Source organism: Oncorhynchus kisutch, linkage group LG24 (genome assembly GCF_002021735.2).
Source record: "Oncorhynchus kisutch isolate 150728-3 linkage group LG24, Okis_V2, whole genome shotgun sequence".
NCBI lineage: Eukaryota > Metazoa > Chordata > Actinopteri > Salmoniformes > Salmonidae > Oncorhynchus > Oncorhynchus kisutch.
In genome coordinates, this window is record NC_034197.2 from 107,860 (window position 1) to 122,761 (window position 14,902).

The following is a 14,902-nucleotide window of genomic DNA, read 5'->3' on the forward strand; positions in this document are numbered from 1 at the left end:
AAAGATAGTCAACCAGAAATATCTCATTTAAGTATTGACACCTCTTTGCTATGACACTCCAAATGAAGCTCAGGTTTATCCAATTTCCTTTGATCATTATTGGGATGTCACTAGAACTTGATTGGAGTCCACCTGTGGCCAATTAAATTGTTTGGACATGATTTAGAAAGAAACACACTTGTCTATATAAGGTCCCAGTTGACAGTGCATGTCAGAGCAGAAACCATACCATCAAGTCCAAGGAACTATCCGTAGATCTCCAAGATAAAATTATGATGAGACATACTGTATATCTGGGGAAGGGTAACAAGTGTTGAAAGTTTCCAAGAGCCCAGTGGTCTCCATCATTGGGAAATAGAAAAAATATTGAACTACCCAGACTCTGCCTAGAGCTGGTCGTCCAACCAAACTGAGCAACTGAGCAAGAGGACCTTGGTCAGGGAGGTGACCAAGAACCCAATAACCACTCTGACAGAACTACAGAATCTGGGCTTTATGGGAGAGTGGCTAGATGGAAGCCATTCCTGAGAAAAAGGCACATGACAGCACACCTGGAGTTTGCAAAAAGGCACGTGAACGGCTGTAAGGCAAAAGATTCTGACAAAAAAATGTAACTCTTTGGGCTGAATGCAAAGTACTATTACACCCTTCTAACACCATCCCTACTGTGAAGCATGGTGGTGGCAGCATCATACTATGGGGATGCTTTACAGCGGCAGGGAGACTGGTAAAGATAGAGGGAACCATGAATGGAGCCAAATACAGGCAAACCTGACTAAGAGTGCAAGTGACCGTAGACTAGGGCAAAAATGTGCACTCCAACAGGACAATGACCCCAAGCATACAGCCAAAGCAACACTGGAATGGCTTCAGAACAAGAATGTGAAAGTGCAGTAAAAGCCCAGACTTGAATCCCATTGAAAATCTGTGGAAAACTTCTGTTCACATCCCATCCCCATAGAATTTAACAGAGTTTGAGAAAATCTGCAAGGAAGAATGGGAGAAAATCCCCAAATCCAGATGTGCAAAGCTGATACAGACATACCCAAGATGAATCAAAGCTGTAATCACTGCCAAAGGTGCTTTTACAAAGTATTGACTCAGGGGTGTGATACTTATGGAAATTACATCTGTATTTCATATTCATATTTTCACTTTGTCATTATGGGGTATTGTGTGTAGATTGGTGAGACAAAAATCAATTGGATCCATTTTGAATTCAAGCAGTAACACAACAAAATGTGGAATTAGTCAAGGGGTATGAATACTTTCTGAAGGCACTGTAGATTAAATGTATTTATTAGGCTGTTAGAATCGACGTTGCCTCAAACTGGGATGCCTAGAGGCTCAGCCAATACTAGTGTTAACCAGTCCCATTACCATTGGGGCCAAATTAAGTTGATGTAATTCAATAGATCCTAAGAACTCACATCAGTGATGGCCTTCTGGGCCTTCTCCTCTGCATTCCTGCTTTCCTGGACGATGTCCTCCAACTCTCCCTGCACCTGCACCAGGTCAGTCTCCAGCTTCTTCTTGGTGTTCAGAAGGCTGGTGTTCTGGAGGAAACAAGACAAATTGTTTGACTCTCAAGAGCACTTACATGTCATAAGGCAGAAGTTATGACATATACAAGCAAGCACTTTGTAAATGGTATGTTTGGTTGAGTTTCATAAGAAATAGATTTTGACCTGTACCTGGGAGTGCAGCAGTCCAACACGCTGGCTGGCGTCTACCAGCTCAGTCTCAGCCACTTTACGGCTTCTCTCTGTCACCTCCAGGGCAACTCTCAGCTCCTCGATTTCAGCCACCATCAGACCGTTCCTGCACTCCTCCATGGCTGCCTGCTACTTCATGTCCTCTGAGGCACGGACGGCATCATCAAGGTGCAGTGGGGCATCCTGGGGTTCATAATGACAGGTTCATTAGGATTTGTGGAAGTAGAGGTGATAGGATCGGTGATAAAAATGTTTATTGGTAAGAATTTCCTCAATATCCCTAAATTTCTACAGTATATTAGTCCAATCTATTCAATATTTTAAATTTCTCGGTTCAAGCCTTTTTTTTAAAGATTCACAAACAAATCCCTCCCCATGTTCAGATGTTTGAGCCTGATGTCCCATTCCCTTTACCTTTAGCTGTCCCTGGTCATTCCTCAGATGTTTCTGGGCCTCGGGCGCTTGGCGGTTGGCGTGGCTCAGCTGGATCTCGATCTCGTTCAGGTCTCCCTCCATCTTCTTCTTCACCCTTAGGGGGTCATTCCTGCTCCTGACCTCAGAGTCCAGGGTGCTCTGCATGGAGTCAGTCAACCTCTGGCTGTTCCTCTTGATCTGCTCCATCTCCTCATCCATCTCAGCCAGCTTCCTGTCTACCTCACCCTTGACCTGGTTCAGCTCCAGTTAACACGCAGAATCTTGGATTCCTCATGCTCCAGTGTGCACTGAACAAGGAGAAGCAGTCAGCCGATTTGTGCTCAATACATTTGGATGTGAATAACACCAGCAATTAAATATATATGACTACAATAAACACCATTACAGGGTCCATTGGACTGTAGCTAGCATTGGCTCAGTAACACTGCTTTTCCCATCAAACAGCTGTAGTTTTTTCCTCAGCCTCCTCCAGAGCCGTCTGGATCTCAGACTTCTCTGTCTCCACGTTCTTCTTGGCCTTCTCCAGCTCACGGATGCTCTTGCCAGTCTCTCTAATCTGCTCAGTCAGGTCGGAGATCTCCTCTGCACACACAAACACAGGAGCAGTTTAGACTTGAGAGATCATTTTTTTGTGGATATTACCAATGCACTGAAGTTGACATTGAATCATAATAACAGATAAATAATTAACAGCACTTCATATGGTCTTGCAAATATAATTGCCCTCCACTTCCTTGGGTTGTTCATAGGAACACTGACTACGAGTACAAAAAATATAATTTTATACTCAGAGATGGTGTAATAGTAATTGAATGTATGTTTGATGGTTAAAGCTCCCTCCATTTTTACAACACTAGTCAAACATGATGTCACAAACCTCGCCGAAGATGGTACCTCTTCCTGTTCAGGCGGCGGTCGTCGTCGCCGGCCTATTAGCTGCCATCGATTCCCTTTCCATTTGTTTTTGGTTATTGGGTAATTGGGTACACCTGTTTTGTGTTAGGGTTTGTTTGTAGGCTATTTAAGGGCACTAGGCCCGCTGGGTATTTGTGCGGGCTTGTTTCTTGTTACTCTGTTGGATGGTGTTATTTGTTCGTGTCTTTATTCTCCGGACTATTTTTGTCCTGTTGTTTGGACTGGTAACTTGTATACGCCCTGTGTGATGGCGTGACCGTTTTTGTTGCGCCAGTTAATAAATTTGACAAACGACTGAACCCTGCTCTCTGCGCCTGATTCCACCCACCACTCCTAGTTTATCCATTTTTACAACACTAGTCAAACATGAGCAAAATAGAACTGCTGTCAGATGCTCACGTTGCAGGTTCTTGTTCTCTCTCTTCAGAGTCTCCAGATGATCCATAGCCTCCTCGTAGGAGTTCTTCATCTTGAAGAGCAGTGCTCATAGAGCGAGCCTCCTTCTGAGCTCCTTCCAGCTCAGCCTGGCTTTCCTCATACTTCTGCTTCCACTCTGACAGAACCTAGGGAAATCCATAGAGTTTTCATTAGAACTCATTGATGGAGTTTTGAATAAGGAATATGGTACAATTATACTACAAGTGATCAAATAGCAGACAGAACATATTACCCTAGGGTGAGGTATATTCATTTTCACCTTGTCAAAGTTTCTCTGCTTCTTGTCAAGGTTGGAGGCCATTGCGTTAGCTCTCTCAACGTCAATCATGATGTCCTCCACCTCTCCCTGTAGCCTCTGCTTGGTCTTCTCCAGGGAGGCACACTTGGTGTTAAAACCTCTTAAGTCGACCCCCTACTTTTTTGAACATTCTGTTAAAAATCGCGCAACATTTCGGCGTCCTGCTACTCATGCCAGGAATATAGTATATGCATATGATTCGTATGTGTGGATAGAAAACACTCTGACGTTTCTAAAACTGGTTAAATCATGGCTGTGACTATAACAGAGCGTGTGTTTCATCAAAAAGCGCAAGAAAATCTGGTCACTGAAAACTGAAAAAAGTATCAATGCGCCACTTGCATGTAAACTAAATTAAATGGGGCCGAGATTGCAATTCCTACAGCTTCCACACGATGTCGCCAGTCTCGTCATTTCCGATGACTTTGTTTCTTGGTCAAACGTACTAGAGAGATCACTTTCCATCCGGTCTCCGACAGGAAGGTTTGGAAGAGAGATTTTGGAAGATGATTTGAAATCGTGGAGCTATTGAATACACATCGCCCCGTGATCAATTTGATAGATTATTAACGTTTACTGATACCTAAAGTTGGATTACAAAAGTATTTCGAAGTGTTTTGTGAAAGTTTATCGTCGACCTTTTTAATTTAAAAAAATTACGTAGCGTTTTCAAACTGTGTTTTTTTCTGAATCACACAGTTTCCACAGATGGCTATTTTGGGTATATATGGACCGATTTAATCGAAAAAAAAGACCCAATAGTGATGTTTATGGGACATATAGGAGTGCCAACAAAGAAGCTCGTCAAAGGTAATGAATGTTTTATATTTTATTTCTACTCTTTGTGTTGCGCCGGCTATGCGAAATCTTTTGTTTACGTCGCATTCAGGTATTTCGGGGTGTTGCATGCTATCAGATAATAGCTTCTCATGATTTCGCCGAAAAGCATTTTAATAATCTGACTTGTTGGCTAGATTCACAACGAGTGTAGCTTTAATTCACTACCCTGCATGTGTAATGAACGTTTGAGTTTTAACGAGTGCTATTAGCATTTGGCGTAGCGCATTTGCATTTGCTGATGGCTAGATGAGACGATTGCGTCTCGGGTCGACGTAAGAGGTCTGCCTTGATGGTCTCTTCAGCCTCCTGCAGACGCTGGGCCAGCTTCTTCCTGTTGGACGACAGAGGGTGGTTTTATTGTGAACAATTTGTTCCAAAACAAATGTTCCAATACTTATTGACATTTTCTCAGAGCCCCCTTACCACTAGTCTCTCTAGACATCTTGGTTGCCTCCCACAATGTTCTAATGTTCTGACCTAACCCCTCTGTACATAATAGAATGGCAGTTTGGTACTATGTCACGGCCTTTATAACTACCCACTGGGCACAAACTGGTTAAATCAACATTGTTTCAACATTTGTCAATGTATTGTTACATGGAAAATACATTGGATTTGAAAAAAGTTATTAACAAACTGTTTTTTAAAGTGAAAATTAAACTACAGGATTACATCAACATGGTAACATTTTCAACACTGACAAACCTTGCATAAAATATGTTGAATTTGAACCTTTGAAACAACATCAGATCTTCAACGTAATAATCTCTATCAGAAAAAAACAATAGGCTGAGCAGCACCTCCTACTGGAGAGTTGATCTATCTACAAGGTATATGAAATACAAATGGAATAGAGATAAATAGTCCTATAAATACTATATTAACTACAACCTAAAACCTCTTACCTTGGAATATTGAAGTCTCATGTTAAAAGGAACCACCAGCTTTTATATGTTCTCATGTTCTGAGCAAGGAACTCAAACGTTAGCTTTTTTACATGGCACATATTGCACTTTTTCTTCTCCAACACTTTGTTTTTGTATTATAAAAAAAAAATTGAACACGTTTCATTATTTATTGGAGGCTAAATTGATTTATATTGATGTATTATATTAAGTTAAAATAAGTGTTCATTCAGTATTGTTGTAATTGTTAATCGGCCGATTAATCGGTATCGGCTTTTTTGAGTCTTCAATCATCAGTTTCGGCGTTGAAAAATCATAATCGGTTGACCTTTAGTGTAAATATATATATATATATATATATATATATATATATATATATATATATATATAATTTAGGTGAAGGATTGTTTTTATTTGCAACTAGTAAGAACCTTTCTTTTTGTGAGACCCTGATTCATGTGAACGTATACAAGTTTAATATTCTTCATATAGTCACTGTGATAGTAAATGTCCATTTCTGTTTTTTCTATCAATGCCAGGGGAATCTGTCATATTTTGAAAAGGAAATCTTTATTTTTGTACTGTAAGGGTAAGAGTGACGACTTTCATTCAAGAAACTCAGGCCTCCTCCACAGATACTGCGTTTTGGAAGTGTCAATGGGGGAATGATATTTGGTTTTCATTTGGTACTAATCGGTCAGCTATTTAAAAGGCAACTTTAAGGGTCATATATTGAGTCAAGAAGCAGATAATACAGGGAGATGGATTATACTTTTGGTAGATGTCAACCACGTTCAATTCATTGTAAATACTTATTCTTCCAATAACAAGTCAAGTAACTCTATTTTTATTTAGAGACATTGAGAGGAAAATAAATAAAATGTCAAAATTTCCATTGGCCAAAGTCATATGGGGTGGAGATTTTAATGCATTATTACATGATAATCTAGAAAGATGGCCTCCTAAGGATAGCAATACTGTTTGTGAGATTAGGAATATATGTCTAAGGTTAGGTGTTCTAGATATTTGGAGAAATTAGAACCCAGATAAAGATTATGCTTACATGGAGTACCAAAGATTTATCTATACAATCCCGTATTGATTTCTGGCTGATACCTGAAGATATGGCTGACAAGATTGATACAGTCTCGATTGAACCATCGATTTTAACAGACCACAAAGGGATCTCAATAAAGTATAAATATGCATAGTTTGTCAACCAAAAAAAGTTAGCAAAGGTTACTGGAAAATGAACAAGACTTTACTAGAGAATGAAGTAAGGCTTTTGGCTATTTCAATGGGAAAATAAATTGCTCGTGCCAAGAGAGAGAAAGAATATGACATCATAAAGGGAATAATGGATTATACTAAAAAAACTGACCTAACTAAAGCGTTTGTAAGATCAAGACGAAAATGGATGGAAAAATAGAAATGATTTCTTTAATTTAGAAAAAAGGGCAGGCGAAATGAAATCTCTCAGCATGTTGCCCAGTTTTTTCAGAATCTGTATACATCAGCCCAGCCAACTTCCAATATGGATCTTTTCTTAGACAATGTAGCAAACATTGCTAAGAAGATAGATAATGATTTCAGGGATTTTTGTGATGATGAGTTATCTGAAATTGAGATAAAAGACTGTATTAAAAGCCTTAAGGACAATAGGTCCCCTGGAAATTATGGTTTAATAAGCAAGTTTTATAAAGCATTCAATGATAAATTGATTCCTTTCATTCTTGCTATGTTTCAAGAATCAATAGAAAAAGGGGAGTTATCGGCTTCCTTAAAGCAAGGTGTAATTACTTTAATTCCCAAACCTAATAAGGATACTCTTTATAGAGACAACTGGAGACCCAGTAGCCTGTTGAATAATGATGGGAAATTATTTGCCCTTGTATTTGCTAAGAGGTTGAAACAAGGCTTGCATCATATAATTGATGAAGAACAATCTGGTTTTATGCATGGTCGACACATTAGTAATAACATAAGATTGATCTTAGATATGACTGACTATAATGACCTCATCCTTGATGATAGTTCTCCCCGATGGCTCTCTATGGTCAGGGCGTGACACAAGCTGAAAATTGAATATAACTGTGATTTCTGTGGAATGGAGAAGGATTTTGCATTAGTTTTTTACCTGTATTTATAGCAGGATATTTTAGTGGTTTTTAATGGTTTTGATATAATGATTTATTTCAGAAATTCTGATGTAAATAAAGATGTAGTATATTTAATTCACCTGCTAATAATACTAGGTAAATTTCATATTCACAAATGCAAATGGTCTAATTCAAAACCTAACTTTTTTCACTTTTATAAACGAGTTCAAACAATATGGCACCACTTTAACTAAAATGAAAAACAAAAAGGCAATTCAAAATGGTTGTATTATTTGTCACGGCCGTCGTTCAAGGAAGACCAAGTTGGAGCATGGTGAGCGAACATTTTCTTTTATTTAGTAAAATGTCGCCAACAAAACAAGAAATTACAAAAACGACCGTGAAGCTTACAAGGGCTATAGTGCCCCTAACAAAGACAACTTCCCACAATCACAACAGGGAAAAAGGCTGCCTAAATATGATTCCCAATCAGAGACAATGATAGACAGCTGTCCCTGATTGAGAACCATACCCGGACAAAACATAGAAATACAAAAACATAGAAAACAGAACAGAATGCCCACCCAAATCACACATTTACCAAACCAAATAGAGACATAAAAAGGCTATCTAAGGTCAGGGCGTGACAATATTAATGAATATGATTTGTTTGTTTAGGATTCCTGGCCATGTAAATAGTTTGTTTGTATGCTTGTTTGCATGTGACTATTCCTCTTTTGTTTGATGATATCTGTTAATAATAAAAATAAAAAATCATTAAAGAAAGAGTGCCCTGTAAAAGTTGAAGTAATGTTGAACAACTACCAGAGAACCTTCTTTACATAGGAATTGCATACCATATTTTTTTCCATACTCACGATTATCTATTCAGTACAATGAGTAGTTAAGAGAGATAGAATCTCACCTTCCAGCCTTGTTCACTGAATCTCACAGATAATTCATGTCTCTTTCAAGTCTGTCGCCCACTGTTGACATGGCTGTGATCTGAAAGGGACCAAAAAATGTGTTATGAACCTGGAAAGAATAATGTACACTTTGGATGCATTGGATTTCAAATGAAATGTAAACGCAACTTAACTAATTTTGTAATTGGGATGAACTATCCCTTTAAATGGTGTATATAACAAGTTGAACTACAAGACGAAAAACCAGTGTTGGTCTCCTGACCTTGTATGTATACTGGGCAAAGGCAGGTCGTATTTGGGCTTCTTCTTATGGGGGTTGGGTTTCAGGGCGCCTGGGGTGCGACAGGGGGCCTGGCTGGCCCTGAAGAAGTTGGTTAGATGAGTACTTGAAGGCTTATATCTATATTGTGGAATGTTGGATGTTGATTTCTGGAGGCTTCCATCATGGAAAAGAAACCAGACCACTTGTTTTGTTAGTTAACCTAAACGAATCACCACCCTCTATAGAATAACAACAGTGACAACAGTTGACTGCTATTTAAGTAATGGTTTGACTGTCAAATCCATGTATTGGTGTGTGGCCATTGACTTAACTTCACGTTCTAAGTTCTGCGCAACCCAGCGCTTGGAAAAATCAATGGTACAAAACCTAAGATATTGATCTTGTAAGAGTTGCGTAACGGGCTGCAGGGAAGTCAGGTGCAGGATAGCAGAACTGGGTTATAACCAGAGCAGTTTAATGAGGAGAAAACCAACAGCACCCAGAACAACAAAATATGGGTTGAAATAACCCATCGCAAACCAGTCTGAAGTGCACATACACTTTACAACAAACAATTCCACACACAGACATGGGGCAACAGAGGGTTATATACAGATGTGTGTGTTCCTGTGGCTGCAATGAGGAAATGTAAACCAGGTGTGTGGGAAAACAAGACAAAACAAATGGAAAATTAAAGGTGGATCGGCGATTGCTAGAAGACCGGTGACGTCTACCGCCAAACGATGCCTGAACAAGGAGAGGAAAAGACTTTGGGGGAAGTCGGGACAGTACCCCCCCCCCCCCCCCCCCTTGACGCGGGGCTCCAGTAGCGTACCGACACCGACCTCGGGGACGACCCAGAGGGCGAGGTGCAGGGCGATCCGAACGGAGACGGTGAAAATCCCGCAGAATTGAATTGTCTTAACACGTCCTCCACCGGAACCCAGCCTGTCTCCTACTGACCGTGCCCCTCCCACTCCACGAGTTATTGAAGGCCCCTCGCCCGATGCCTCGAATCCTCAATGTCCAGAGGGGGCAGAGGAACCCCCCGCACCTCAGACTCCTGGAGCAGACCAGCCACCACCAGCCTGAGGAGACACACATGATTGAGGGGTTAATACGGTACAAATAGCCCCACAAACCTCGGACCCAGCTTCCGGCAGGGCAGGCGGAGGGACAGGTTTCGGGTCGAGAGCCAGACCCGGTCTAGTAATGAGGGACTGGGAAAACATGACAAAACAAATGGAAAATGAAAGGTGGATCGGCGATGGCTAGAAGACCGGTGATGTCGACCGCCCGAAAGCAGTGGAAGTCGTGACAGATCTGTTTAAAACAATCAATCTTGTCATCGTGATGTCTATAAATGTCTAGACTAACATCACCAATCTGAGGTTAACATTTTGTGTACTTCCACTATTTATAGGGTGAAATGCAAGCTTGTATGAGGTAGTAAATTCAACATGTGAATTTAAGATGATTGTATTTGTTGCCTACTCACAAAGTATTACCAAAAGTACAGTGTAGGATCGGAGGTGCTGGGGGATGGAATGGACGGACCCCGATCCGGACGTCCGCGGGTGGCCAACAGGTTATCCAGCCGAATGGATAAATCCACCAGCTGGTCGAGGGTAAGGGTGGTGTCCCTGCAGGGCCCTCTCATTCCATCCCACGCTGGCAGCCAGGGTCCTGATGTCCAGGTGATGGAGGGGTGGACAGCGCTGTGGGTTGTGGTGTTGGTTGGGGTGAAAGTTGATGGAGGTGTGGGAAAAACCCCTCTCTGCCATCGTCACATGGTGAGCAGCACGCGATCCATGGCTGTTCCAATAGTCGCGTGCTGCTGTTCCTCTACTGGTACAGGAGGACTGGGTGCACTTGCTGATTCCATATTTTTGGTGCGTGATTGTTTCAAGTGTCAGTGTGCAGAGGTGAGGACGGAGTCAGGCGCAGGACACAGAACTGAGTAAAATAACGTAGTTTACTCGAAAAATAAACAATCATAAATTCCACGCAGGGAAAAACACAATGACACAGAAGACTAACACTCAACAAGGAACACTCAACAAGGAACAATCACACACAAAACATCATGGGAACCAGAGGGTTAAATAGGGAAATAATTATAACGTAATGGGAAACAGGTGTGTACAATCAAGACAAAACAAATGGAAAAAGAAACGTAGATTGGTGGTAGCTAGAAAGCCGGTGACAATGACCGCCGAACGCCGCCGGAACAAGGAGAGGCACCAACTTCGGCGGAAGTCGTGACACAATTCTTTACACACACATTGAAAGGTAAAAATCTCAAATTTGGACTCATGAGACCAAAGGACAGATTTCCACCAGTCTAAAGTCCATTGCTCGTGTTTCTTGGCCCAAGCAAGTCTCTTCTTATTATTGGTGTCCATCCTTTAGTAGTGGTTTCAATGGAACAATTCGACCATGAAGGCCTGATTAACGCATTCCCCTCTGAACAGTGCATGTTGAGATGTGTGTTTCATGAACTCTGTGAAGCATTTATCTGGGCTCCAATCTGAGGTGCAGTTAACTCTACTGAACTTATCCTCTGCAGCAAAGGTAACTCTGGGTCTTCCTCATGAGTGCCAGTTTCATCATAGCGCTTCATGGTTTTTGCGACTGCACTAGAAGAAACGTTCAAAGTTCTTGAAATTTTCCGTATTGACTCACCTTCATGTCTAAAGTAACGATGGACTGTTGTTTCTCTTTGCTTATTTGAGCTATTCTTGTCATAATATGGACTTGGTCTTTTACCAAATAGGGATATCTTCTGTAAACCATCCCTACCTTGTCTCAACACAACCTATTGGCTCAAACGCTTTACAAAGGAAAGAAATTCCACAAATTTACTTTTAAGAAGGTACACCTGTTAATTGTCTTCCAGGTGACTACCTCATGAAAATGTTGGAGAGAATGCCAAGAGTGTGCAAAGTGGTCAAGGAAAAGGATGGCTACTTTTTTGCTTACTACATGATTCCAGTTTTGATGTCTTCACTATTATTCTAAAATGTAAAAAATTGTAAAAAGAAAGAAAAACCCTTAAATGAGTAGGTGTGTCCAGACTTTTGACTGGTACTGTATATATTGTGATATTGCAAATATGGTACAATCCAGGGGTGCAAAGCTTTTGGAGACTTACCCAGAAAGACTCAGAGCTTTAATCACTGCCAAAGGTGATTCTAACATGTATTGTGAATACTTAAATGTGAATACTGTAAATGAGATATTTCTGTATTTCATTTAATACATTTGAGAAAAAATATTCTGGTAGAAACAAAGCAATGGCTTCTGCAAAGCACATATACATTGTCCAATCAACATCCACACATTGATTTAATTCTTCGGGTCTTTATTCAAACACAAACACACTTGGAATAAAATGTTATTTCAGTGTTTTGTTGCAGGTTGTGCAATGTTCAAAAGCGTGTGAGAGATTAGCATCAATGTGTGTGTATGTGTGTGGGGTCAAGTTTGAACGGTCGTACATATGCAAATAGCCTTGTTTGTATATTTCAGGACCATGGACAGCAGCGACATAGCGATATCTGTCATCCAGCACTACATGACAGTAGACAGCGGCCATCTCATGTGAAGTTGTAATGAGAAACGAGGTCAAGGAGGAAAAAAGAATGAAGGAGAAGACACCCACAAGAACTCTATGCTAAACTGTTCTGCCACATTCATTTCAAATGTTACATCTTTCAATTTGTAAATAATAGGGAATACATCTGCAAATAATTGAAACTGACTACTCAAACTACACTGTACAGCTTTAGTGTGTCTGTGCATTATTTATTTTATTTAACCAGGAAGGGCTCATTGAGATTTAAAATCTCTTTTTCAAGAGCGTCCTGGCCAAGATAGGCAGCACCAAGTCATTACAAACATTACAGACAAACAACATGAAAAACTACAAGTAATCTAGTAAAAACCATAGAATTCACAAGAGTAAAACAAAATCAAAAACAGCTAATTAAAAACATTGTCAGATCAGGGAATCAGTCTGAAGATCATTCATCAGTGATTTAAAAACATTGACAAGTCAGGGAATCAGTCTGAAGATCATTCATCAGTGATTTAAAAATACCAATCGGGACAAGTTCTTCCACTTTAAAAGTATTTTGTAAGGCGTTCCAAGACGATGGCGCAGAGTACATAAAAGCCCTTTTACCAAATTCAGTTTGGACATTTGGAACAGTTAGCAGGATAACGTCCAGCGAACGAAGAGAGTACCCACCACATTTCTGAACAATAAAAATGCCCAAATAAAAAGGTAGTAAATCCAAAATGGCTTTGTAAATAAAAGTATACCAGTGACTGAGCCTACGAGTTACTAGAGAAGGCCAGCCAACCCTGGTATACAAAGTGTAGTGGTGCGTAAGGGTTTTGCAGTTTAAAATAAATCTCACAGTGCCATGGTAAAGGGTGTCAATTGATCTCAAACACTGAGCGGAAGCATTTATATATAAAATATCCCCATAGTCTAGTAAAGGCATAAATGTAGCTGATACTAGCCTCCTTCTGGCTTCAACAGAAAAACAGGCCTTATTCCTAAAATAAAATCCCAATTTCAGCTTCAATTTATTTGCTATTTATTCGCAATTTAAAAGAGAGGCCATCATCAATTAAAATTCCAAGATATTTGTATGTGGTTACAACCTCAATCTCGTGGCCCTGACAGGTAGAAATAGGTGAAAGGTTCAGAGGTCTATTTCTTGCTTTAGAAAACGCCATTCGTTTAGTTTTGTCAGTATTGAGGATAAGCTTCAATTGACACAAGGTATGTTGAAGAGTATAAAAAGCAGTTTGCAAGTTCTGGGAAGCTTTTGTAAGATACGAGGCACAACAGTAAATAACAGTATCATCAGCATAAAAATGAAGTTGCGCATTTTGGACATTTTTGTCTAAATCATTTATATAATTTGTGAATAAGAGAGGACCAGGTCCAGAGCCTTGGGGCACACCATTAAAGACAGACAATTTAACAAACATAAGCCCATCAAATTGAGTGCACTGAGTTCTATCAGACAGATAGTTAGCAAACCATGCAACTGCATGCTCTGAAAGACCTACACTCGACATCTCTACCTTAGTATAGCATGATCAACTGTATCAAAAGCCTTAGAGAGATCAATAAAAAGTGAGACACAGTGCTCTTTTTTGTCAAGGGCTTCAGTGATATCATTTACAACCTTCATGGCTGCTGTAATTGTGCTATGGTTCTTCCTGAAGCCCGATTGGTACATTAATAAAATAGAGTGAGTAAATAAAAACTAATTTATCTGTTCACTCACAAGGGTTTCAAGTATTTTCACCAGGGGTGACAGCTTTGAGATTGGCCTATAATTATTTAAAAGAGAAGGATATCCCCCTTTTAAAAGTGGTAGGACAAATGCTGATTTCCAGATCTTTGGAATTTCATTACATTCCAGGGTTAGATTGAACAGATATGTGGTTCAGCTATGAAATCAGCTGCCAGATTTAAAAAGCAGGGATTCAAAAGATCAGGACCTGCAGGCTTTCTCTGATGTAAGGATTTCAGGGCGTTATGGACCACCTGCACCGAGAATGGCAAAAAGCTAAAAGTTTGACCAGCTCTCACTGGTTCATCCACAAAGGGTTGTACATAGACAGAGGACACTGAATCAAACAGCCTACCAGATGATACAAAGTGCTCATTGAAACAATTCAGTTTTGTCATATACAGCAACAGAGTCCTTCAAAACACATGACGGTAATTCATTAACATTACTGTTACCAGATATAGACTTAATAGCCTTCCAAAACATTCTAGGGTCTGTAACGATTGTCGTCGGGAGAAGGAGAAGAGGACCAAGGTGCAGCGTGGTAAGTATTCATAATACTTTTAATAAATACGAATACTTGAACAAAACAACAACACAACAAACGAACAGTTCTGCAAGGTGCAATACACACAAAACAACTACCCACAACCCATAGTGGGAAAACAGGCTGCATAAGTATGGTTCTCAATCAGAGACAACAATTGACAGCTGCCTCTGATTGGGAACCATACCAGGTCAAACACATAGA

The 14,902-nt window shown here is 40.2% G+C and overlaps 1 pseudogene; it reads right to left on the bottom strand.

The window, feature by feature from the left end:
- Positions 1-1,418: 1,418 nt before the first annotated feature.
- LOC109876462 (myosin heavy chain, fast skeletal muscle-like) lies at positions 1,419-10,617 on the bottom strand (annotated as a pseudogene).
- Between the last annotated feature and the right edge of the window lie 4,285 nt (positions 10,618-14,902).